Source organism: Panthera pardus, unplaced genomic scaffold (genome assembly GCF_024362965.1).
Source record: "Panthera pardus isolate Hobbes unplaced genomic scaffold, ASM2436296v1 HiC_scaffold_24, whole genome shotgun sequence".
Lineage (NCBI taxonomy): Eukaryota > Metazoa > Chordata > Mammalia > Carnivora > Felidae > Panthera > Panthera pardus.
This window is the reverse complement of record NW_026526810.1, coordinates 10,579,375-10,603,933: the sequence shown is the minus strand read 5'-3', so window position 1 is coordinate 10,603,933 and position 24,559 is coordinate 10,579,375.

Here is a 24,559-nt window from a genome sequence, read left to right as displayed (position 1 = left end):
ACATACTTCTATCATTGTGTACTATTTTGTGTCAGCTTGGTGTTGAGTACTTTACTTTCTAGTGTTACAAGATGCTCAAAGATCATCTAGTATGCCCGGTTGTAGAATTCGCCATTTCTCTGGGGATCTCTGCTTCCTTTTACTGGATAATGGTATTAGAAACCAAGATCTGGGCACTAGGTGTGCTCGTGGGATGTCAATACTTCTAGGCCCTCTTGACTGAGAGGGCAGGGAAATCCATGTGTGTATACTAACCTGTGTTTTTTTTTACTGAAGTATAGTTGATATACAATGTTGTATTCACTTCACGTGTACAACATAGTGAATTGACAATTCAAAACAATATGCAATACTCACCACAATAAGTGTAGTTACCATCTTTCACCATACAACTTTATGACAATATTATTGACTATAGTCCCTGTGCTCTGTGACATATTTATACTAATCTGTGTGTGTGCACATATCTATAAATATTTCTATATGTGTACATCTGTATTTATATTAGGTTAAACACAAGTTCACACTGATACTTCCAACTCTAATACATGGCCCCATGGATCATTCTAGCCTCCTCCCTTCATAATGTTCCATTCCAACAGTGAGAAACTTGACTTCCAACATCCACCCAGCCATTCATTTAATTATTCAATTCCAGTATACATGCATATTTGTTTCAGAGTTTTTAACCCATACCTCCATGGGAAACAACTTGATCAATGAGAGTACAGTGCTGGTATACAGTTCTTATCGCCTTTGGTTGTATGATTTCCATTCATTCCCAAAATTTCTTAGGTCAGCACCTTTCCCCCACCCCCTTCAGGGATGTTATTTCATGCATTTGTAATACAATTATATTGTTTTGTCATAGTATGCATTCCATCCTGGGATGTCTTGACCTCCTAAATAATTTTCAATAATTTGCATACATTAAAGATCACTCTGTGCTATAAAGTTCAATGGATTTTGACACATGCACAGTGTCAGCAATCCACCATTATAGTCTCATACAGAATACTTTCTCAGCCTTAAAAATAATCCCCTGTCTTTCACCTATTCAACTCTCTTCCTTCTCAAAACCCCAGCAATCAGCGTTCTGTTTGCTGTATCTATAATTTTGCAATTTCCAGAAGTCATATAAATGGAATTATGCAGTTTTTCACATTGGCTTATTTCAATTAGCAATGTGCATTTAGGATTCATCCATTTTTGTGGCTTGACAACAAAATTTGTGTTTTGTTTTTGTTTTTTTTTTTATCACAGACTAGTACTCCATTGTCTGGATGTACCATGGTTTGTTTATTTACCTATTGAAGACTTCATGGTTGCTTCGAGTTTTTGCCAATTCTGAATAAAACTGCTGGCAACACCCACATGCATGCTTTTGTGTAGACATTAAGTTTCAAATTTGATGGGTAAATAACTAGAAGCATGATTATGGACTGTACAGTAAAACCATGTTTAGCTTTGTAAGAAACTGTGTGTCTTCCAAACTGGCTCTACCATTTTGCATCCTCGCCAACAATGAACGAGAGTTCCTGTTATTTATAATGTACCCAGCAGTTGGTATTAGTTTTTACTTCTGCTTTCTTTTAAGTGATATTTGCACAACATATGCTTTTCTGTCCTTTTACTTTCAACCTACTTACATCTTTATATTTGAAGCGAGTTTCTGGTAGACAGCATATAGTCTGGTCAAACTGTTAAATCCACTCTTCCAGTCTCTGTTTTGTAATTGGTGCATTTACAACATTTACATTTTACGTAATTATTGACCTTTGTGGGCTTGTCTGCCATTTTAATTTTGTTTTCTATTCGTTCTCTCTTTTATTTCTCTATTTTTCCCCCATTTTCCTGTGGGTACTTGAACATTTTTTCGAGTCCCATTTGATTTATCTGTAGTATTTTTGTGGATCTCTTTGTGCAGTTTTTTTAGTGGTTGTTTTAGTTGTTACATTGTGTCTATCTAACTTATCATAGTCTACTGGTGACATTTTACCAGCTCAGATGAAATTTTAAAACCTTAATTACTTCTACATCCTTTACCTTTCCATGTTTATAATACAATTGTCTTAAATATTTTCTCTACATACATGTAGAACCACATCAGACAGTGCTATAATTTTTGCTTAAACTGTCAAACACAGGGGCGCCTGGGTGGCTCAGTCAGTTAAGCTTCCAACTTTGGCTCAGGTCATGATCTCACCGTTTGTGAGTTTGAGCCCCACATCAGGCTCTGTGCTGACAGCTCAGACCCTGGAGCCTGCTTCAGATTCTGTGTCTCCCTTTCTCTGCCCCTCGCCTTCTCTCTCTCTTTCTCTCTGTCTCTCTCAAAAATAAATAAAACATTAAAAATTTAAAAAAAAAAAAACCTGTCAAACACAATTTAGAATACTCAAGAGGGAAAGAAAAATGTATTATATCTGCCCATGTTTTATATATTTCCATCGTTCTTTCTTTGTTCTTAATGTTCCAAGATTCCTTCTTTTATCATTTCCTTTCTGTTTAGGGAAATTCCTCTAGCTATTCTTTTAGGTCTCTAGTGACAAATTCTTAGTTTTCCTTCACCTAAGAATGTCTTGATTTCCATTTAATCCCTGAAGGATACTTTTGTTGCACATAGAATTCTGGGTTGTGACTTTTTTTTCTTTTTAGCACTTGGAAAATGTTGTGACACTTCTTTTTGGTGACCTTTGTTTTGTGTGTGTGTGTTTTTATCTTAGATAAGAAATCTGCTGTCATTGAATTTTCTCCTATAAGTAGGTGTAATTTCTCTCTAGCTGCTTCCAAGATTTTTCCTTATTTTTTAGTTTTCAGAAGTATCACTGTAACATGTCTATACCAATATTTCTTTGAGTTTATCCTTTTTAGGATTTGATCAGTTTCTTGAACCTATATATTTATGTCTTTTGCCAAATTTGGGAAGTTTTCAGCTATTTTTTACTCAAGCACTTTTTAAGTGCAGCCTGCTTTCTCCTCTCCTTCTGTGACTTCAGTGACATAATGTGAAATTCTGTTGTTGTTGTTGTTGTTGTTGTTATGATCCCACAGATCCCAGAGGCTCTGCACAGTTTTGTTTTTTTTTTTTAATCTCAGTCCATGCTCCCTTTGTTGTTCAGACTGGGTCATTTCTCTCATTCTACCCTCGAATTCACTGGTTCTTTCTTCTGCCCCCTCCATTCTGCATTCTCCATTGAGTTTCCTATTTTAGTTATTGGATTTTTTGGTGTTAACATTTCCATGTGGCACTTCTTTATGTCTTTGCTCAGATTTTCTATTTTTCATTTGTTTCAAGTGTGCTTATAATTTGCTCACGGAAGCATTTTTAATGATTGCTGCTTTAAAATCCCTGTCAGACAATTTCAACAGATCTATCATCTCAGTATTGGCATGTGTTGAACGTCTTCTTTTCTTTGAGTTAAAAGTCTTCCTGGTTCTTGGTATAATAAGTGACTTCCAATTGAAACCTGGACATTTTAGGTATTCTGTGGTGAGATCCTGGATCCTATTTAGGCCTTTGATTTTAGCTGGCTTCTTCTGAAATTGAGCCAGCAGCAAAAGTGGGGATATTACCTCACTACTGCTTCTATCTTTATGATAGAAGTCTAGGTTCCCCCACTTGGCCTCCATTAACACTTGAGGGAAGGGGGTACCATGTGACTGCTGGTCCAGGGTGAGAATTCGAGTTTCTCATTTAGCTTCCACTGGTACTACCCCATGGGGAGGGGGAGGGATACCTCATTACTGCTGAGGAGGGGCAGAAGTCTAGTTTCTTCCTATATTTTCCACTGACAATGCAGAAGGCAGGGAGCTAAGTTGATTTCCTTTTTTAAAAAAATGCTGTCATAAACAAAGCTGTGCTACACATTTGTGCTCCAGTAGGAGGCTCTAGACTCTTGGAGGTAGGACTGAAGGTGAGAGAGAATGTTCATGGCACTTTGAGAGCAATGCTTTCAAACTGAGGAGTCCATGGGATGTTAGAGACTTCGTAGGGCAACATAGGGAACTGTATGGGGTGTCAGGAGGGTGGGGCTTTGGGTTCTCCACCCCGATTCAATGGAAACTGCTCCCCACTCCCCTGTCCTATTTGCTCAGCTTCTCAGAAGGATTTTATTTGAAGAGGCAACTCCATGGCTAAAAGGGTTGGGAGGTGGCATTTGGAAACCACAGTGAGAATGTCTGTGATGGTGCGAATCATAAAATGTCCCAGCCATGTTTCCCAGGCTGCTTTCCGGAGAGGAGGCATGAACTTGAGTATAACGGGTTCTGAGAGTCTTTGAAAATAGTTTGTTGTAGAATTATCTTAAAATGTCAAACCATCTTGGTGCACTTAAAACTGCCTTTGATTTATAGCAAAGCTAATTAACACAGAATTCTTTAGACACACATTGGTTATGTGAAAAAGGTGAACCTGGACCAAAATTCCCAGGCTCATGATGTGGATAGGCCCTCAGAGAGCACTGAAGGTTCAAAAGGAGGGACAGGCCAGGAGGTTGCCAGGGGAGAAAGATAGATGCAACATGGTTCCCAACTGTAAAAGAAAGGTCCCTTCCTAACAGAAGTTTCCCACCCGCCCCCACGCGCCCCCTCCCCCCGAACATCTATCTCTCCTCCTGACCTCCCATCCACCATTCCCACCCTGCCTGGGGGTCTCACTTCTAGAGGCAGCTGCCTCACATTCGGCTCCTGACACCTTCAGAAACTCTGCTAATAAATGCATATCGGAAAAGCGTTCTGCCCATGGGACCAATTTCTTTTTCCATCACCCGTGGCTTCTCAACATGAAATTAAAGGTGGCAGCAACTAATTGCAGCTGGTGGCAGCTCCAAAACTTCAGCAGCTGCCAGGGAACCCGGTCCGTGTGCCTCCTCCCTTTCTGACACTCTCACCTCCCATTCTGGGATCGAGCAAAATGTGGGACTCGTCTTTAACGAGACCGACATCATTCTGTCAGCACCTGGCTAGGCTCAGGCTGGTCAGCCGAGGGCTCCTGGGCTGCCCCGCATCGGCTTTGCCCGGCCCAGGGCACTGTGGAGGCTGGCCTCCAAGGTCAACCACAGGTGGTCCTCTTGGCCAGACCACAGCAACTGAAGCAGTCATTCGCGCAAAGTCTCCAGAGGTGGCCCACTCAGGGGGCTTCTTTAGGCCTTGCCCCGAGTACTGGCCTTGAAGAGAGATGTTACCAGCTCTCTCTTCCCCCTCAGGACCATGAGTGTCCCCAGGGGCTGCCTCTGCCTTGTGACTGCAGGCTCTTGTCTCTGTCTTCAGGGAGAAGGTGAAAGAGAGGGAGAGCTTCTCATGGCACCTTTGCAGCCCCAGCCAGGGTCACTGGTGACATTTCACAGTCACATAGTCAGACTCAGGTGTGCAGAAAAAAGGCAGGTAGAGTTTGTGGAAGCTTTGGATATAAGCAGTAAGAGAGATAGGGGAGTCCAGAATGTCATTGTGGCTTTCGGCCTGAGCTAAGAAAGGACAGAGCCGCTGAGGAATTAGGGGGAGTAGCTTTGGGGGGTAGAGACCAGGGGTGCTGGTCTGGGGAGGAGACAGTTGGATTTATAAGCCAAGAGTTCAGGGGAGAGGGCCAGGCTGGAGATAGAAATGTGGGAGGCATCAGCTGGTTTGGACATTCTTTCCCCGACTACTTCATACCTGGCAAAGGCCCTGCTCCCCCCCCGGTGTGTTAGATGCTCACCCCCTTGGGTGCCCTGCCCACCTGCCCTCTCTCCCTGTGGAGAAGCAAGTCGGTAGGCAGCATGTCGCCGGGGCCAGCAAGCCCTCCCTGTGTTTGGGCCCCAAACAGAACATCCTCTGATAAGATCCCCCGGCCCACTCCTGGCAACCCACCCACACCGGCCAAGTGTCATGGAAGGAATGCAGTGGCAGCTGGGCCCTAATCACAAGACAGCAACACCCAGGACACGTATATCAGGCCGGGAAGTGCCTCATGAAAGGGAGAAGCCCAAACAGGCCACAGGGTGTGGGGGTGGGATGGGGGTGAGGGTGGGGGCGGGCTCAGAGGAAACCAACACTGGTGACTCAGCCTGCCGTCTGTGGGATGCTGCGTTGTTGTCAGAGAAAACAAATTCCTCAAGCAGGTTTATCTCCTTGTGGAGGAGGGATAATCAGCAGCATGAAGTGGCAGAGGAGGGAGGTCATGTGCTCCGGCCCCAGCCGGGCAGCCTGTGCCAGGGTCAGCCAGGCGAAGCAGACAGGGTTCCGGGAGAACCTGGTTCTAGATGGAGGCGTCTAATGGCCTCATGTAGGGGAGAGGCCCCCGCCCCACACGCGCCAGCTGAGTCCCAGCCCAAGTCGTCCCGGGGTTGGTACACACAGGGCGCTGAAGCTCCTGCAGAAATGGGGAGGGGCTGAGGGAAGACAAGTTAAAGCAAATGTAGGCACAAAATTTCCAAGGCACTGTGTGGAAATCTCCATGGTGACACTCTGAGCTTTCAACAGGAAGCCTGTCAGGCTTGACAATACTGGGAGGCATAGCTCACACCAACGTGCATGGTGGCCCCTGGATTTGTGTAGTGTACAACCTGCCCAGCCATCTCTGGGAGTCCTGGATGTAGGTCCCAATTCTCCACGTATATGGCTGTAATTATGTTAGAAGAGATAGGTTCCCATCCTCAGCAGGTGGATTTTGGAGAACCCATCCCTGGAGAGCCACATGTAACACTTAGGAAAATAAGACAGGTGGGTCCCGCTCAGTAGAGCAAGTCATAGCTTAATGGCCAAATGGAACCTTTCTTAGCTTTACCTCTGCCCCTTTCTTCTTCTACTCTAGTGGGTCCCAGAGTGTGGTGCCCAGTCCGGTAGCAGGAGCACCTGAGAAGTTGAAAATATAAATTCTTGGGCTCTCCCAAGACCTGCTGAATTAGAAACTCTGTGGGTGGAGCCTGGCCATCTGTGTTTAGCAGCTTTCCAGGGGATACTGATGCCTCTGCTAATTTGCGAGGGACCCACACAGTGTGGGGACAGCTGGTTCTCAGCCTTGGAATCACCTGAGGAACTTTAAAAATTGCTGATGCCTGGATCCCCCCATAGAGACTTGGTTTTTGTTGGTCTGAAGTTCAGCCTGGCCATCAGAATTTTCACTCCTTCCCCAGTGGGAACCTCCATTTCTTGAAGGGCTTGGCTGAGAGTCATCAACTGGAACCAGAGGGTGGAGGCTTCAACTGATAACCTTGCAGATCTGACCTTCACACTGGGGAGGTCCTTGAACTTTGGGGTGCACCAGAAACGTGCCAGGGCTGTGGGGGATGCTTAGGGATGCAGATTCCCTGGGTACCTCCCCTCCCCCCCAGATCCTAATTCAATGGGTCTGGAGTGAAACCTGGAATTTGCTTGGTGAGGCAGTGCCCAGCAATTTGGATGTGGGCTCAGGGAACCCTCCTTTGAGAACCACAGGTCGGGAACACCTGTGGTTCTGGTTCCACCATTCACCAGTCACACGTCCCCAGCAAGTCACTTCATCAACTGTTGCCTCATCGATGCCTTGGGAGGAGCAAACAGCAGCCTCCAGTCACCTAGGGCTATCCTGAGATCACACAGCGACGGTCGAGTCTGACCACTGAGGAGGGCAGGGCAGAGGTAAAGATTTGCTGGACTGTCCCCCTGTCTGCCTGGGATTGAGTTCTTATGGAAGACTTTCATAAAGGTGCCTGGCAGCTTTATGGGGTGGAGAGAACTGTGGCTGAACAGGCAGAACTAGAGTGGGTGGGCACGGCTCACAGCTCCTGGCAGCGAAAGGGAGGGGGTGAGGGCCAGAACCAGGCTTTGGGACGTGCGGTGGAGAAAGGGGCAGGCGCAAGGTTCTGAGAGCCAGATTCGAGACAGAGAGGCCGTGGGTAACCAGGGGACCCCTCCTTTCTGATGGGCGCCACGGCCTTTGGGACTTGGGATTCTGTTCAGCTGCCCCTGAACACAGCTGATCACAGCCACTTAGCCTGATGGGAGTTGCGTTTTCTCACAGAACCAGTCCAGAAGCAGACACGGCTGGCGGTGCTGGGAAGGTGCTGGGAGGGGCACCAGGGTCCCAGACTCCTGTGGGTTCTGGGCCTTGCCATCCCCAGTCACCGCACGGCCACCCCAGGCCGGATTTCGCTTCTGCACTCAGGCAGGAAGAGCAGGAAGCAGCTGGGAGACAGGGCGGTGACTGTCTGGAACCAGCTCTTCCCCAGCACCCCAGAACCCTATCATGGGCAACTCACTGGCAACCTCAGTCACAGTGGTGACCTCGAACACACCCAGGTCCCAGCTATTAGGGAAGCTGGAAGTGTAGTAGCTGCCTGAAGCAAAATCCAGGTAGGGAGGCAGGAGGTGGAGGTGGAGTCGGCTCTTGGCCGGTCAAGGTCAACTCTGATACCTGCTAGGTCTGCCTCTGCTTGGCTACTCCACAGTGGGGTCCCTCAGACCATCATGGGCCCAGAACAGAGCATCTAGAGAGACTGTGCCATAGGGAGAAAGACTCTGGGGAAAGCTCACTTAGGTCACCAAGGATGAGCCGAGTGTTCTGGGACACAGTCCTGTGCCCAGGAGCCTTGGTTTCCATGATATTCCCATTCTGTCCACGGTTGCTTCTAAGCATCAAATGAGGATCGTGGGAATGATGGGAGGGTTGAGGGTCTGGTGAAAGTGCCAGGCATTAAACCCTGACTCATCCACTCCCTGCCCTTCTTATTCTCAGAACCTCTCAATTCAGACCCTCCCCTCTCTGCTCGGTAGGATTTGCATTCACGTCCTACTCTCTTCTGAGCTTCCAGCGGTGCTGGTGTCTCTGGACAGCCTGCTCCCCCAGGCCGGGGTCCCAGCCCCTGCACGCCCACCCCAGCTCCCCGCTCAGTGTCCGTGGCTGCGCCCAGTCTGACCTTGGCCAGCATGGGGCCTTCCACGGTCAGCACTTCTTCACCTGTCAAGGGGAGATAATAACGTTACCCCGACTCAGGCGGGGGCAGGGAGACAAAGGCAGACAAAAGACCCAGCACTTGGCAAACCTAGACAGCCCTGGAAATGCTTCATAATCAGAATGCTTTCTCCCCCTTTTGAAAACAGAAACGGAGGGAGAATATAAAGGATGGAGACAGGGGAACAAGGTCACAGGGTTGGTGGGCAGAGAGGAGAGGGAGAGAGGAGGGAAAGAGTGCATCTGCTGAAGGCACGTGGTGGGGGTGCTGGGAACAGCATCTGAGGGGACAGGGTGGCCGAGGGGACTCTGCCACTCCACTCGGCAGGTGTGTTAGTGATCTGCAGTGTGTCCTTTTTGGGGCTCTGACTCACAAGGGTGCTGGAAGGGAGGGGGCTGCGGGAGTGACTCGATCCCACTTATTTAGGAGGGAGACGGGCAGCGAGCACCCACAACCTCTCTGAGCAGGGAATCTGGGTCACTGCCGCTGGCACCTCATCCTGGGGGCCACCTGGGGGCTGTCTCAGGGACCCTGGTTTCACTGTCGCAGCAGGGAGGTTCCAAACAGCATTCATCACACAGAGCAAGGCTTCTGAAGGAGGACCCCGTCTTCCTCATTAAACGTGGCTTTACTGAGGAAGCTCCTTCCCAGTGTAAGAATTCACTGTTGGTTTTACAGCCAAGAGTCTATGGGCGCACAGGCTCCTGGGAATCAGGCTGAGTTTTCCAGCTTGTCATGGTGAACTTGTCACCTTTCCACAGGGACAGGTGTCAACCATTCCTTTTTTTTTTTTTTTTTTTGCCTTTCTCTATCTTGAGGGGGAAGGGTGGGGACACCGATCCCATGGTTTGGGATTACATGACCCCAAAGGGGCTGCTCTAACAGTGATGGGATTTGGAGCTTTGAATTTAAAAGTCTCCAGGGATGGGGTCCCCTTGCTCCTTGTCTCCAGCAGGACGGTGGGAGATTTATTTTGAATGGGGCTCGGCCCCATTGGGGGACGGAGTGTGCTGATGAAGGCAGGAGACTGAGTTTAGACGCTGGCAGTGAGCGGTTTCCTGACCAACAAGGTGAAAATCAGTCGCTGGCGTGGGTTGTAGAGGAGAGACGCAGGCCAGCACTCGTCCTGGGCCAGGGATTACTTTTATAAATTATTTATTTAAAGAATTATAAAACCAGAACCCCACATGGCACCAAAGTTCATGACAGCAGTGGTTCTCAAATGTGGTCCCTGGAAACCTGTTGGAAATGCACATCCAGACCTGCTGACTCAGACATGTTAGGGGCATTCCAACAAGACCCTCTAGGGGCTCCCCATGCACCCAAGAGCCTGAGAGCCCTACAGAACACAGAGAGGGAAGGGCATAGTGCAGGTGAGCTTCTCCCAGCGGGGCTCCTCCCCTGAGGGAGCCTTTCCCCTTCATGTTCTCACACTGATGGGAGGCGGCTTCCCCACATGGCTGCACTCCACCTTTTCACTTAATATAAATGTATCCTGGATGGGGCGTCTGGGTGGCTCACTTGTTAAGTCTCTGACTCTTGATTTCAGCTCAGGTCATGATCTCACGGTTTGTGGGATCAAGCCCTGTGTGGGCTCTGTGCTGACAGTGTGGAGCCTGCTTGGGATCCTCTCTCTCTCTCTCTCTCTCTGCCCCTGCCCTGCTTGTGCTCTCTCTCTGTCCCAAAATAAATAAAGTGTGTATATAAAGTTTATACAGAATATATATATTTATATGATATATATATACTTTACACAGGATATATACAGGATATATATATATATATGTATATATATATATACACATATATACACATATATATCCTGGATTACCACCAACTCCCATACCTATGCCAGAATTTCTGAATTGACCTCGGTCCCTTTAAAATTTAAAAAAAAAATTTTTTTTTTTTTTTTTTGAGAGAAAGAGAGACAGGGCATGAGCGAGAAGGGTCAGAGAGAGAGGGAGACTCAGAATCCAAAGCAGGCTCCAGGCTCTGAGCTGTCAGCACAGAGCCCGATATGGGGCTCAAACCCATAGACCGCGAGATCATGACCTGAGCCGAAGTCGGACAGTTAGCCGACTGAACCACCCTGGTGCCCTGACCTTGGTCCCTTTAACACCTGAGTGGAATTACATTTCAGCGAGCGAAAGATATAATTCATCCGGTCATTGCCCTATCAGTGCATTGAGGCTGTTTCTAGATTTTTTTTACTATTCCAAAGGCTAGTGCAATGAGCATTCTTAAGAATCTGTGGGCAGATACAGGTTTCCCCCACTATCCGAAATCAGAGTTTTTCCTGATTGCAGGTTCCTGTGAAACCTTCCATAAGCCAAAACAGTGTAAAGCAAAGAAGCAATGAACATTAATTTATATGGAAAATTGTTGGAGGGCTCCCAACCCCCCCCCACCCAAACCTTTCTTTTTGGATACCTTTGGACATATCATGCTGATGGATGCACAAAATAAATTGAGATAAGAAACAGATGCTCACAGAAAAGTTCAAGGCTCTGGCGGCTTGTTGCTGAGATGCTGACTGTATGTAGTTCCCAGGGAGGGGGGATTGTGGGGCCATCCTGGCTGCTTGGCATGAGCACTGCCTCTGTAAGGGCTTTCTGCAAAACAAACACTGAATATTGTTTGTGGTTTTTGAGTAGAAGCAAAAATCCTTTCATATTTCTTTTGGTTTTCAAAAACAGTTCCAATGCAGTTCTTTTGTAAAAGAGAAGCGGTGTGACACAAACTTTCAAAAAGCAGGGGATACCTGTACCTCGTGGCAGCATTGCTGAGGGGAATGGTATTTATAAAGCCAGTTTTGTTTGGATTCTGCCAGATCCTAGATACCTCCTAACAGGTTCCATCAACTTATAATCCCTCCCCAAATACAGAATAATTTCCCTTTCCCACCCTCTCATCAATACTGGAATCGTAAACCTTTTTATTTTGCCCCCCAACAGGTGAAAAAGGAGACTCAGTGATTTCCATTTCTTTATTTGTTTGTTTTGCTTTTGTTTTTAACCATGTTATTTATTTTTTTAAATTTGCACGCAAGGTATTTAGCATACAGTTCAACAGTGATTTTACCAGTAGATTCCTTAATGCCCCTTACCCATTTAGCCCATCCCCCTTCCCACACCCCCTCCAGTAACCCTCTGTTTGTTCTCCATATTTCAGAGTCTCTTGTTTTGTCCCCCTCCCTGTTTTTATATTATTTTTACTTCCTTCCCTTATGTTCATTTGTTTTGTATCTGAAATTCTTCATATGAGCGAAGTCATATGATATTTGTCTTTCTCTGACAAATTTCGCTTAGCATAATACCCTCCAGTTCCATCCACGTAGTTGCAAATGGCAAGAGTTCATTCTTTTTCATCACTGAGTAGTATTCCATCGTATATATACACCACGTCTTCTTTAAGTGATTTCCATTTCTGTAACTGTGAGGGCTCTTGGGTTGATCCTTCGCATGTTAGTAGCTACTTATATTTCTTCTGTGAATTTCCTGTTCGTAGATTTTCTTTCTTTCTTCCCTCCCTGGCCCCCATCTTTCTTTAGGGTTGTTGGGCTTTTTCTTATTGATTTGGAAGAGCTCATTATACATTAAGGAAAGTGGTAATTGCTCCATTTTACATGTGTTTTTCCCTGGCCCTTAAAGAACTTTACTGGATAATTAAATTTATCAGTCTTTTCCTTAAATACATCTAGATTTCTGTCATGCTTTAAAAAGCCTATCCCACCTTGAGATTTTTAAGAAATTTCCTACGTTTTCTTCAAATTCTTGGGTAGGACTCTGAGCACCAGGATGAGCCAGGCTGGGTCCAGGCCCTAGCTCTCCCACTTCCAGGATAAATCTGTGCCTCACGTTGCTACTCGGGAAAGTAGGAGGAAGGGCACCTGCTTCATAAAGTCAGGTTGCGTGTGTGCTTCTCACCTCACACTTTCGACCCAAAGAAGGTTAAAGGCTCCGGATTCACCAGAAAGATTAACTGGTGGCCCACCGGAGCAGGAGGCTAGATGAGGTGGATCCAGGATCTTTCAACTTCAAGAATGAGTGGTTGTCCTTGAGTCTGGTTCCATGCTTGTTTCCTTCATCATTGATTGTCGACCTCCCAGGAAAAGGACCAGTTGTGTTCTGAGGGCTATCAAGCCCCAGAGAAATAGCAAGTCCCTGGGAGCCTGTTAGGGGCTCAGTTGTGCCCCTCTTCAAAAGCCATATGGTAAAGTCCTAACTCCCAGGACCTCTGAACATAATGCTATTTGGAGATAGTGTCTTCAAAGTGGTAATTCAATTTAAATGAGGTCATTAGGTGGGCCCTAATCCAATATGACTGGTGTCCTTATAAGAAAGAGGACATTTGGACACAGACATGGACAAAAGGAAGATCATGTGAAGACACAGCAGAAGACAGCCCTTGACAAGCCAGGGAGAGAGACCAGGAACAAATTCTTCCCTCAGGGTTCTCAGAAGAAACCAGACCTGCTGACACCTTGATCTTGAACTTCCAGCCTCCAGAATGGTGAGAAAACAGCCTTCTGCCATCTAAGCCTCCTTGTCTGTGGTTATTTTGTTGGAGCAACCCAAGCAGATGGGCACAGGTGCTCAGAAGGGATGTGCTCTGGACGGTGCAATTCTGACCTCTGACTTTCTGGGCAAGTGGGGGTGAGGGTTATCTGGGGGTACCCCTTCCCTGATGCTGAAGACTATGACCCAGATGTAGAAAACGATTTTGCCTGCTTTCTCCTTCTCCCTCACAGTTGCCCTCCCGGATAAACAGTATGTGAAGCTTTGGGTTTGGACCGAGATAAAAGCTGGAGGACAGGTGCTCAACCACAGCCTGAGGACCCTCCCTTCACCGGGTGTGGACAAGGACATCCACGTGGACCTCCTGAAAGCTGCTTCCCCCACCGCAGACCCCTGGAGGCCCACTGACAGCTGTGGCAAGAACAGGTGTGGGGACACAGGAAGCTGGCAGCCCCCACAGCCCCGGGATGGGTGGGCAGCACACAAGGGTGGACAGAGGTTAACGCGGGGGAGGGGCGATGGAGACGAGACAGTGTGGACCCTGTTGTGAGATTTCCGGTCCTCCCTCCCAGCTTGCCAGGGCCTCCTGTGGGTGCTGGTCATGTCCCCAGAGCTGCCAGAATGCTCCTGTGCCCGTCCCTCTTCCTCTGACCCCTACATGCTATCTTCCTGGATCCCAGACTGGGAGCGAACCAAACCAAGGGCAAGAAAGGGACCGTCAAGGAAATCCGGGAAAGCTGGACTGTGGTTTCAGGGATGGCAATTAGGGTCCACAGGCTGGGGCAGCAACGTGTCTGAGTGGAGGACAAGCCTCCTGGCCAAGTTCATGCTTGAGAGACTGTTGGTGCATCCCTTTACTATTCCTGCGGGCTCTGATGAGGTTCCTCGCATGGGACAGGGTAGGGGGCCTTCCGCAAGATGAAGACCCTGACCGTCCAGTACACTTGGGCCTCTGTATGGGTAGGGATTTTTCCCCAGCCTTGAGGGCCTGCAGGTCCTCTACTCGCTACCCAGAGCTTAGCCAGGTTGGGAGTGGCATGGTGGGGGGATGTGCCATTCACACTGTGATTTGGCCCCAAGGCCCAGACAGGCCTGGGCGCTATCCCCCACCCATCTCTGCCCACCACGCAGGCCATGTCTGCTAATGAGCCAGCTGCTGAGGAGTGGCTCCCAGCAGCTGCCCTGGCCCAGCCAGGTGTGTGTGGCCTGAGGCGGGCAAATAGCCGGGCAGGCCGGGCACCACTTGTAAAGCATAATAACCCAGTACAGCAGGATAATCGCCCCTTCCCGAGAGGCAGACGTGATCTCATTAGCAATCATACCGAAGGTTGGAATAAGTCTCCATGCTCTCTGGGGTGAGGGAGGCACTCAAAGCCAGGGAAACTGCACTGTCTGCTCCAGGTGCAAATGGGACCAAGCTCCAAGTTTGGAGAAACAGTAGAGTGATAGGCAGGGAGACTGGGCGTGCTTAACCAAGATGGAGAAAAAGACTCGGGGCTCAGGGCTGGCAGGCCACGCTCCCACCTGGGAGACTGCTCTGCGTCTTCACCCAGAATACCCTCCTTGGACCAAATAAGCCCTCCTCTGCTGGGAAGAGCTCTTATCCAGGCCATCCTGTTACCCTCTCTCCTGTGAACTCACCTGGTACTCTCACCTGCACCTGCACGGAGTTGGAAGGAAAGAATGGCCAACACCTCACTGCACAAGGGAGGCTCTATAGTTTGTCCTGGGTTATGTGGTCACCAGTGTCCCCTGCTTGGCCAACTTCTGTTCTCCTAATATCTTTCCTCTATGCAGGGGGTTATGACCCTTTTTTGGGATGCATGGCCACTTGTGAGAACCTGGTGGAAACTACCAAAGTCTTCCCAGATGAGCACACGTAAAAATAAAATGCCGTATCTTATATCTAGGAGTTAGTGGATTCTCTGAATCACTTCGTGCATGGATATTCAAGCCAGTGATTTCCATAGTGTACATCAGGATGATCTGGGGCTTGTCAAATCTAAGGATGTCCAGGCCTCACCAGCTGGACTGGGGTATGACCAGCAATCTTCACTTTGGCCAGGTCCCAGCTTGTTTGGAAACAGGGTCCAGAACTGCACTTTGAGAAACACCACTGGATGAGGCCGTGAGGAACAAGTGAAGATTCTGCTTCAAACCCATCTCCGTTTGTCATCTATTCAGATGTTCGGATCTTGACATCCCAAAGGAAGTTGCAAGCTCCCCAACAAAAGGGACGTCATCTTAAATCTTTCTGTATCCAAGACCTCAACCATTAAGGTCTCATTAAGTGTCAAAACTCCTGGGGCGCCTGGGTGGCGCAGTCGGTTAAGCGTCCGACTTCAGCCAGGTCACGATCTCGCGGTCCGTGAGTTCGAGCCCCGCGTCAGGCTCTGGGCTGATGGCTTGGAGCCTGGAGCCTGTTTCCGATTCTGTGTCTCCCTCTCTCTCTGCCCCTCCCCCGTTCATGCTCTGTCTCTCTCTGTCCCAAAAATAAATAAAAAACGTTGAAAAAAAAAAAATTTAAAAAAAAAAAAAGTGTCAAAACTCCTTAAGATTCCTGGAGGAGGAGTCCCAGGAAAATCTACAACCCAACCAACACGGGGAGACTTTGTTTCTTCTATTACCAACCGTGTCAGGCAACGTTGCCTTGTGATACAATAGGATTCCTTCCCTTCTCCTCTATTCATCTACCATTGGGGGCACTTAGCAACTGGGGCCCATGTCTGGGAGAAGCATCTTTGCACAGGTAGAAATAGTCACCAGGGATCCTGGCTTTCCCACCCCCAGGCTCCAGTGGCTGTGTGCAAGCTGCCAATTGAAAGGCGATACGTGCGTCTTGGCATTGTTACACCCCTGGGTTAGCTGGTTTGAATTTGGAATTCTAATCTGATTGACTAAGTAACTTTCACTCTAATGAGAACAGTAGGGTTTGGTCTTAATCTGCAACCATTTAATCTTCCATCTCATTAATTGTACAAAGGTCTTTATGAATATGTAGATTGGGAAGGGAATAAAAGATTATTTGACCTTGAAGAAACACGTATAAAATAGGTGAACACTCTCCCGGTCTCCCGTTTCCTTTTATTAGGCAGATGCAAAAATTGGTCCAGTTCCAAATCAGGCTATTGTGGGTTATCGGCAATCTTGCAGCCAATTACGATACAGCATTCTGATGAGCCATAGAAGTATAATAATTAGAATAGTATTCACATGCGAGCTGCTTGCTGCGAATTTGCATGTAAATAAAAATGTGGCTATCAAAACCAGGCAGAAACGGCCCACTGATGAAAAAAACTTCAAAAGGGTCAAACGTGAAAAAGAAAAAGGCCTGTGAAGGAAAAGGTTAAGTGTCATGGGCATGATGTTGAGTCCTTTATGAAGAACTCGTTTTAGGGTAGATGGCCTTCCGAATATACCTCCCTTCTTCCCTTTTAGATAATTGGTAAACTGTCCTCTTTGAACTAGTTAGCTGGCTCAACATCCTGGCCCCTGCATCAATAAGCCAGGACCTCCTTGAGTCTCAATGTCCTTGTCTATAAAATGGGGACATTCCCACCTTCCCACAGGCCTGTGAAGCTTAAGTTAAATCAGATTGAACATGGAGCTCCTGGGACACAAAGACGGCCCATAAAATGTCCATTTTTAAATTTCCTTTCTTCCTTCTGACAACATACATGGAAGGTTAGGGAGGAAATATTTTCTTAGCAGCTGAATCGATCCACAGGGAGAAAGCTGTTCTTGCCTCCAAGTAGAATGGGGGAAATAGCAAACCAATTTAGCAAACCACTGGCTTTTGTGGCACCACGTGGGGTGTATAAGTCAGAGCCCAGGAGACGGAAGTTCATGGTTTGCTGGGTTTGGACCTGGTGTGGTTGCTAAAAGCCCCCCCTTTCACTTCCAGAGCACCCTGGTTTGAATCATAAATTATAAAGCTGCTGGTGTCAGAGCAGAATTACTCAGGACCACTAGGAAGGTCTTCGGAGGCTGTGTGGGAGAAAAGGACAATGCATGAGGCCACTGAGGGTAGAGGAGCGGGCATGGTTCCTGCAGAACTATGCTTCGTTGAACACTGGGTGACAATCTCTCCCGGATCCCCTAATGTCTTCAGTATATTACCTCCTTTTTATTAACCTGCTATGGAGTTGAACCATTGAGCGAGACATAGGATTGCTGAGGATGGCCTGAGAGAAGGTGCATAGAAAGAAGGTAAGGGCCACCTATGGGAGCCCATGCTTTTGGTTACACCTGGGACTAGTGTCCAGCCACTACCCCCAGCGATGGGTATTGGGTATTGGATATTAACCCAGCCACCCTTCCAGATCATGGCCCCATAACGGCTGCTGGTACTCCCACTGTTAGTTGCCCCAGTCCTTTTCCAGGGCCCCTCCCAGGTGCCCACATCTAAAGCATTAACACCTGTTGCCCCTCCCCCCACCTCCAGGCCGCGGGCTCCACGATCCAACACCAGCTCACTCACTGCTATGTCTTCTGATTGGGTGTTGCCTCTCCAGCTCCAGTGTTAAGGGCTGTGACATCCCATCTCCTGTTGCCTACGTCTGCACCAAGCTCAAGATTCTTTTTTTTATAACTTTTATTTTTTTTAATGTTTATTTATTTTTGATAGAAAGAGACAGCAACAGACAAAGCCCCAGCTGGGGAGGGGCACAGAGAGAGGGAGACACAGAATCCGAACAGGCTCCAGGCTCTGAGCTATCAGCACAGAGCCTGACTCGGGGCTCGAACCCACGAGCTATGAGATCGTGACCTGAGCTGAAGTCGGATGCTTAAACGACTGAGCCACCCAGGCGCCCCAGAGATTCATTCTTAAATAAAATGTCCAAAGGCAATCTTTCCTGAAGATTCTGCCTCATCGTCCTCTAAGGGGGAACCATATACTCTCTTTTCCAACTTGGTCCAGTAAGTATTTAAGCAAGCTTCATGAAGGGGAAGAGTTAGCTTCCAAAACACCCACTGTCCTGCTCAGTGATTTCTTATCAGGCACCGGTGGTGTTGGGTCTGGTGGGGAGAGGGCAGGGCCTGGAGAGGAGAGTGTTTTCCTGGCTAGTGTGCGGTGTGAGTTTTGGCTCCTGTCCTCTGACATAGTTTGCTAATCCTTTCCACGCCAAGGGCCTGCGAGGAAGGGCATGTGTGACGAAGATGGAATGGGCTGGGCTGTTTCTCTGCTTGCCATTTTCTGAAGCAGAAGAGGGGGCTACATGACTGTTATTACGTTTAATCTTTACATGTAGAGCAAAGGAGAGCTGAGCCATTTTAATAGTTAATCAGTTTTCAGATGACATATTTCACATTCTTTTTTGTATTCAAACACCAGTGAGAAAACTCCTGGCAATAATATCCACTCCATAGATGCTTGAGTGATGGAAAAAAGTCGTGACACAGTTTTTCCATTGCAAATCAAAAAGATATGATCTTATGTTAGTACAGGGAAATGTTTATGAGGGGGGCAAAACAAAAGTTGGCGTGTATACACTAATTAAAAGTGTGTAGAAACAGCTCTAAGTACACCAACAAAGATCAGATGGAATCTTAACGCTATGCTTTGGGTTGGACTCTCTTCTGAATGCAAAGTTAAGTTTTAAATTATTGTTGTAAATATGAATTAGTGATCTGGATCAATAGTTCCAGGAAGAAGACGGCATTCCCAGGGCCCATCCGAGTGTTTCACAGACGTCTGATGCCAGGCCCTCTCCCAGGACAGACACTGAGGCCACCTTCCCTGCTGCCTTGGATGACACACATCAAGGATGACTTCAGGTGGGGGGTGGGGCACAGCGATGGAATGCTCTCCAAGATAGGAGGGTGAGGGAAGGAAGCAGAAGAGTGCCCACTGTAAGCAACAGCCTTGGGGCACCTGGGTGGCTCAGTCAGTTAAGCATCCAACTTCGGCTCAGGTCATGATCTCAGTTAGTGGGTTCGAGCCCCGTTTCAGGCTCTGTGCTGACAGCTCAGAGCCTGAAGCCTGCTTCAGATTCTGTGTCTCTCTTTCTGTCTGCCCCTCCCCTGCTCATGCTCTGTCTCTCTCTCTCAAAAGTAATAAATAAATGTTAAAAAAAAATCATAAGCTACAGCCTGTGTACAATACACACCCAAGCACAAAGAAGCAAATGTGCCCGAGGGTGCTTGATCTGTGTCTGGCTGGACAAGAGACCCTGGCTCTTATGTTGGCCTCCAGAGAATAAACAAAGAGCTTGGAGATGGGGTAGGAGAGAGGTTTCACTAAATTCCACTTTGTACTGTTTGGAGTAAAAAAATGCCATGCAAGCATTTCCTATTCCAAAAGGAACTTATTAATTACTTTAAATGTTTAAATGGACCTCACCCATGCACACAGCCAGACTCCAAACCAGAAGTCCTTAAGACATGTAAAGCTGGTCCATCCCCTTGGGTTGCCAGTCCAACTCCCTCCCTTCCCATTCCCCCACTGCACCTGACAGTAATGGCAGCTTTGGCTGTTGGTTCGTTGGCTGGTTGTGCAGAGAGACCGTGGTTCAAAAGATTCATCCCTGAACTGCCTCTTTCCTCAAGTCCTCACATCCAACCTTTTCCCTTGTGGCCAGTCAGAGGTGGCCACACCCTGATTATTTTCAGGAGTAATAGAAATACTGTCAGTTATAGAGGGAATGAAAGCAGCAAAACACGGGCAATGTGTTTAACAGCAACATCAAAAATCCAAGACAGCTTTTTGCAAATCCAAAAGGAAGCCCAAGATAAGCATAGAGTCTGTGTCTTAGTAGTGTCAAAGCAAAAGACAGAACATCCTCTTCCTGGAACTGAGGAGGGGCACATGGGCTTGGGGAGGGGCAGGAGCAGGGTGGGGGAGGAGCACTGGGGCCAGGCTTCCTGGAGGTTGGTGGGCTGGGGGCAGAGACCCCAAGGGAGCATGGGATCTGCTGTAGGGTGTTGCCAGATAAAATACAGGATTCTGGTTAAAACAATTTCAGATAAACAATGCTTTCAAAGTGTATGTCTTAAATATTGCATGGTGTTTCTGTAGATGAGGAAGTTTCCACATGGGTTTGGGATGGGACCCTCTGAGGTAAACCCTCCTCTCCCACCAGCCACAGTGATATTGCAGACCCTCGACCACAGGAGATGGGCATCTCCCTGCCATGAGAAGCCATCATCCCAATATTCTCTCTCTTTTTTTTTTTTTTTCAGTAAAAACCTGAGACTCAGAGAGTTTGAATGAATTACCCAGTCTTTGTAGTTGCCCACCTGGTGAGAAGCAGGTCTGGATTCCCACTGAAGCTGGGGGCTCCTGTCACACGCCTTGAGTGTGGGGGGAGGCAGTATGCTGAAGGCTAGGAGAGGCAGCCGTGTCTGCCTGCCCCTGACTCCAGATCAGGTCCTCAGGCTCCTCAATGCTTAGATGAAGAATCTCAGGCATCACTGGACACCTGCCCTGCCCTGCCTGGTAGATCACACGTGTTGTGTTCCTCTTCATTCTTTCACCTTTGGAACTATCACCACTGGGGACATTCAGACCTCTGCTGGAACTAAGGTTGGCATCAGTGCCTATGCCTTGTCAACCTGACCATGACTGTGAGCGTCCGTATTCACAAACCCACTCACTCAGGGGGTTGAAGCTCCAAGTCAAAATGCCACCTGCCTGGGACAGATGTCTCTATCCCTTGTGGACCTGCTTCCAAATTGGGTCTCAAAAGAAGCAGAGAAATGGAAGGCCAACCAACGCTGGGAGTTGGCGCTAGGAATAACCATTTTACCCATGAGAAAAATGAAGTGTGGAGACGTTAAGTACCCTGCCTGTGATCACTCAGATCTTCAGCAGAAGAGCCAAGAGTTCCCCAGCTGCTAGGTGGCTATGGATGACACAATTCTCTGCAGCAGCGTTATGGAGAAATCCTCCAGTCCCCAGGCCTCGCCACTCCAATTGGTGGCATTCGAGGACAAAGCTATGCACCCTTCCACCTTCTCAGATCTGGAAGGAGCCTTCTGAACCAAGCAGATGTAGTGGTATGGCAGGAAAGATGGGGAAATTCAGGGCAACAGTAAGCTACTAAGATGCATCGCTGAGACTATGTATAGTGACGGAAAAGTAGGCTTCAAGCACGCTTAAGGAAAGGAAAAAAAAAAAGAAATTGATTTCCATAATACACTTCTGTGCAGTGGGGACAATTTCAACCTCTCTTTTATAGATGAGAGCACGGAGGGAGAATGTGGTGGAAACGCTTGCCCAGGCTCACACAGCAGATGACAGAGCTGGAACAGAACCCAGACAGCTCGGTGCTCTAACCATGGCCGACCACAGTGACACCGCCTAGGAGCCTGTTAGAAATGTTGAGCCTCAGGACCCTCTTCAGCTCCTGATCAGATTCTGCTCCTGCGTCTAACAAGGTCCCACATGATATGTCTGCACGTTCCCGTTTGAGAAGTTCACCCCAGAGAACAGACAGATGTTCTGTCTGGGTTTATTGGACCACGTAGCCAATGTCTACAAGCATGGCTGGCAGGAAATATTTTTTAATTTTTTAAATGTTTATTTATTTTTGAGAGAGAGCGAGAGACAGAGCATGAGCCGGGGTGGGGGTGGGGGGTGGGCAGTGGCAAGCAGAGAGAGAGGGAGACACAGAATCTGAAGCAGGCTCCAGGCTCTGAGCTATCAGCACAGAGCCGGATGTGGGGTTCGAACCTATGGACCTTGAGATAGTGACCTGAGCCAAAGTTAGACACTTAACCAACTGAGCCACCCAGGCAGCCCAGGATTTTTGTTTGTTTGTTTGTTTACTGCTATATGTCCAGCCCCTAGAACAATGCCTGCCATATAGCAGATGTTCAATAAATGTTTACTGAGTGAAGGAATAAATGAATGAGTGAACTGAATTTGGGTATGTCTTCTTAGGCTCCAGGCTCAGAAAACTAAGACGGTCCCCTGTATCACCATGGGGTTTCTGCCAGGGTGGGGACCACTCCTCCCCAGCCATCTTGTTGGAAGGCAGGAAAGGGGCGAGCCTCCGACATGGGGATACCTCATTGTTTGGATGATGTGTTTCCCTCATTAATGGAGGTAATCAGTGGTGGCCAGCAACATTGACCCGATGTTGGATCAAATCATAAAAACCCCTGAAATCCCCCAAGAAGCAGGCTGTCTCCCAGCCATGTTCCTCATTTCTACCGTTTGTTCATCAAATCTTCTCCACCTTGGCACAGGGACTGCTGTCCTGCCGCTCACACATCTCAGCCGATTTCATATACCTGGGAGTTATTTCAGCAATATTCCTCCAGTGTCTGCAAAGGGTTTTATTTTTGTTCGGTGAAAAGCCTTCAAAGCCCTCTCTCTGAGCTTTGAGTTTGGCGTGGACGATCTGAAACATTTAATGGGAATTGTTATGTTTTTTTTTTTTTTTCAAGAAGGAATTATTCTCAGCAAAGTCTGGGACCGGCCCGAAGGAGACAGCCAGACATCTCCAGGTAGAACGAGCTTCCTGCTGTTCTTGGGGTAAATCAAAGAGAAGCCGGCAGCTCCCGCCCCCCAACATGCCTGGCCTGACCCCAGCCTTTCATGCACGGCTGCCACAGAGAAGAGAGAAAGCACAAAACCAGAACAAACCCCCAAAGTAAAGGCTTAAAATGAAACCATTTCACAAGGACAATACTCTGTTCTTTAAACTCTACCTAAGAACAAATGGAAGTCTTTTTTCAGTGGAAAGACTGGATTCAGGCTTTTATCCTCAGAGGCCTTTATTTTGGGTACCTCCCCCCCCTTACCTCCTTTCATTATTTCAAAACTTCTTAGAGACCAGGGTGGGGGCAGGGAGGACAGGAGCCTGGGTCTGAGGACGCTCGGTCTTGGGCCAGCTCAGGTTTGGGGGACAATGAAGGGTCTGCTTTTATCTGAGCAGTCTGGAATAAAGTAAGTCCAGGGGAATAAATAATGTCGCAGGTACCTCCCCCACTCATTCCCCAAATCGGGGTGGGCGGGGGGAGCTGCCCTGCCACGTCCTTTGCAACATGCATTCACACACAGGGTCATCACGCAGTTTGGTGCAACTGGGTGGGAATCTGGATGTTAAAATAGATCGTTGTCATGCAGCCCACTTAGCAGTGTGACTCTGCTTTCCTGCACCAGGCGTGGAGCAGACAGATGCAGCAGGAAGGTGACAGGGAAGGGCTGTGTTAGCCACACCGCCATTCCAGGCAGCCCAGGATGACTCAGGAAAAGTCTCAGGCCTGCAGGGTTAGATGCTGCTAATCGCACTAGCTGGGGAAAAGAACTTAGATTTGGCTAAAGGTGCTCCGAGAGGCAACCCCGGGTTTGGAGTAGAGCAGTGCCCCTTCATCTGTGAGGGGTCCATTCCAAGACCCCCAGTGGGTCCCTGAAAGCATGGATTTCCAGTTCATACATAACTATGTACATTTTTTCCAATACATACGTACTTATGATAAAGTTCAATTTATCAATCAGGCAAAGTAGGAGATTAACAACAGTAACTAATAATAAAACAGAACAGTGATGTAGATGTGGTCTCTCTCTCTCTCGCTCTCAAGTATCTTACTGTGTTGTACTCACCCTTCTTGTGGTGATGGGAGATGATAACCTACCTACGTGACGAGGTAGAGGGAGGTGAATGCCGTAGGCACTGTGACGTTGTGTTAAGCTACTACTGTCCGATGATGTCAGAAGAAGGATCATCTGCTTCCAGACCACGGTTGACCACGGATAACTGAAACCATGGAAAGTGAATCCACAGATGAGGGGGGGGCCATTGTACAAGATCACTGTTGCCTTGGGAATGAGCCTTTACAACCAGGGATGGTTACCCAGGCTCCTGGCCTCAGTGACCCAGTGCTGAACCCACTCCACGAACCCACTCCACACCTCTGGACGCCAGACATTGGGGTACCTTCCACGTGGAAAGTCATTCCAAATGAAGGAGGCAGGGAAGCCCAGTGCATGGTGAGAGCCCAGGCCTCGGGCTCCGGGCTGGCTGTGTTCCCTGCCTCGCCAGCATGGAGCAGATGGCAGCTGTTCCCCGTGGCCAGAGGGGGCCACGGGGTAGGGGGAGCAGGAAGCAGTGAGTGGAGCGGGTACATGGGGAGGATCCCGGGAGGCAGGGGTGAGGGGGAGAGCCCCCAGAGAGCCTTGCATGC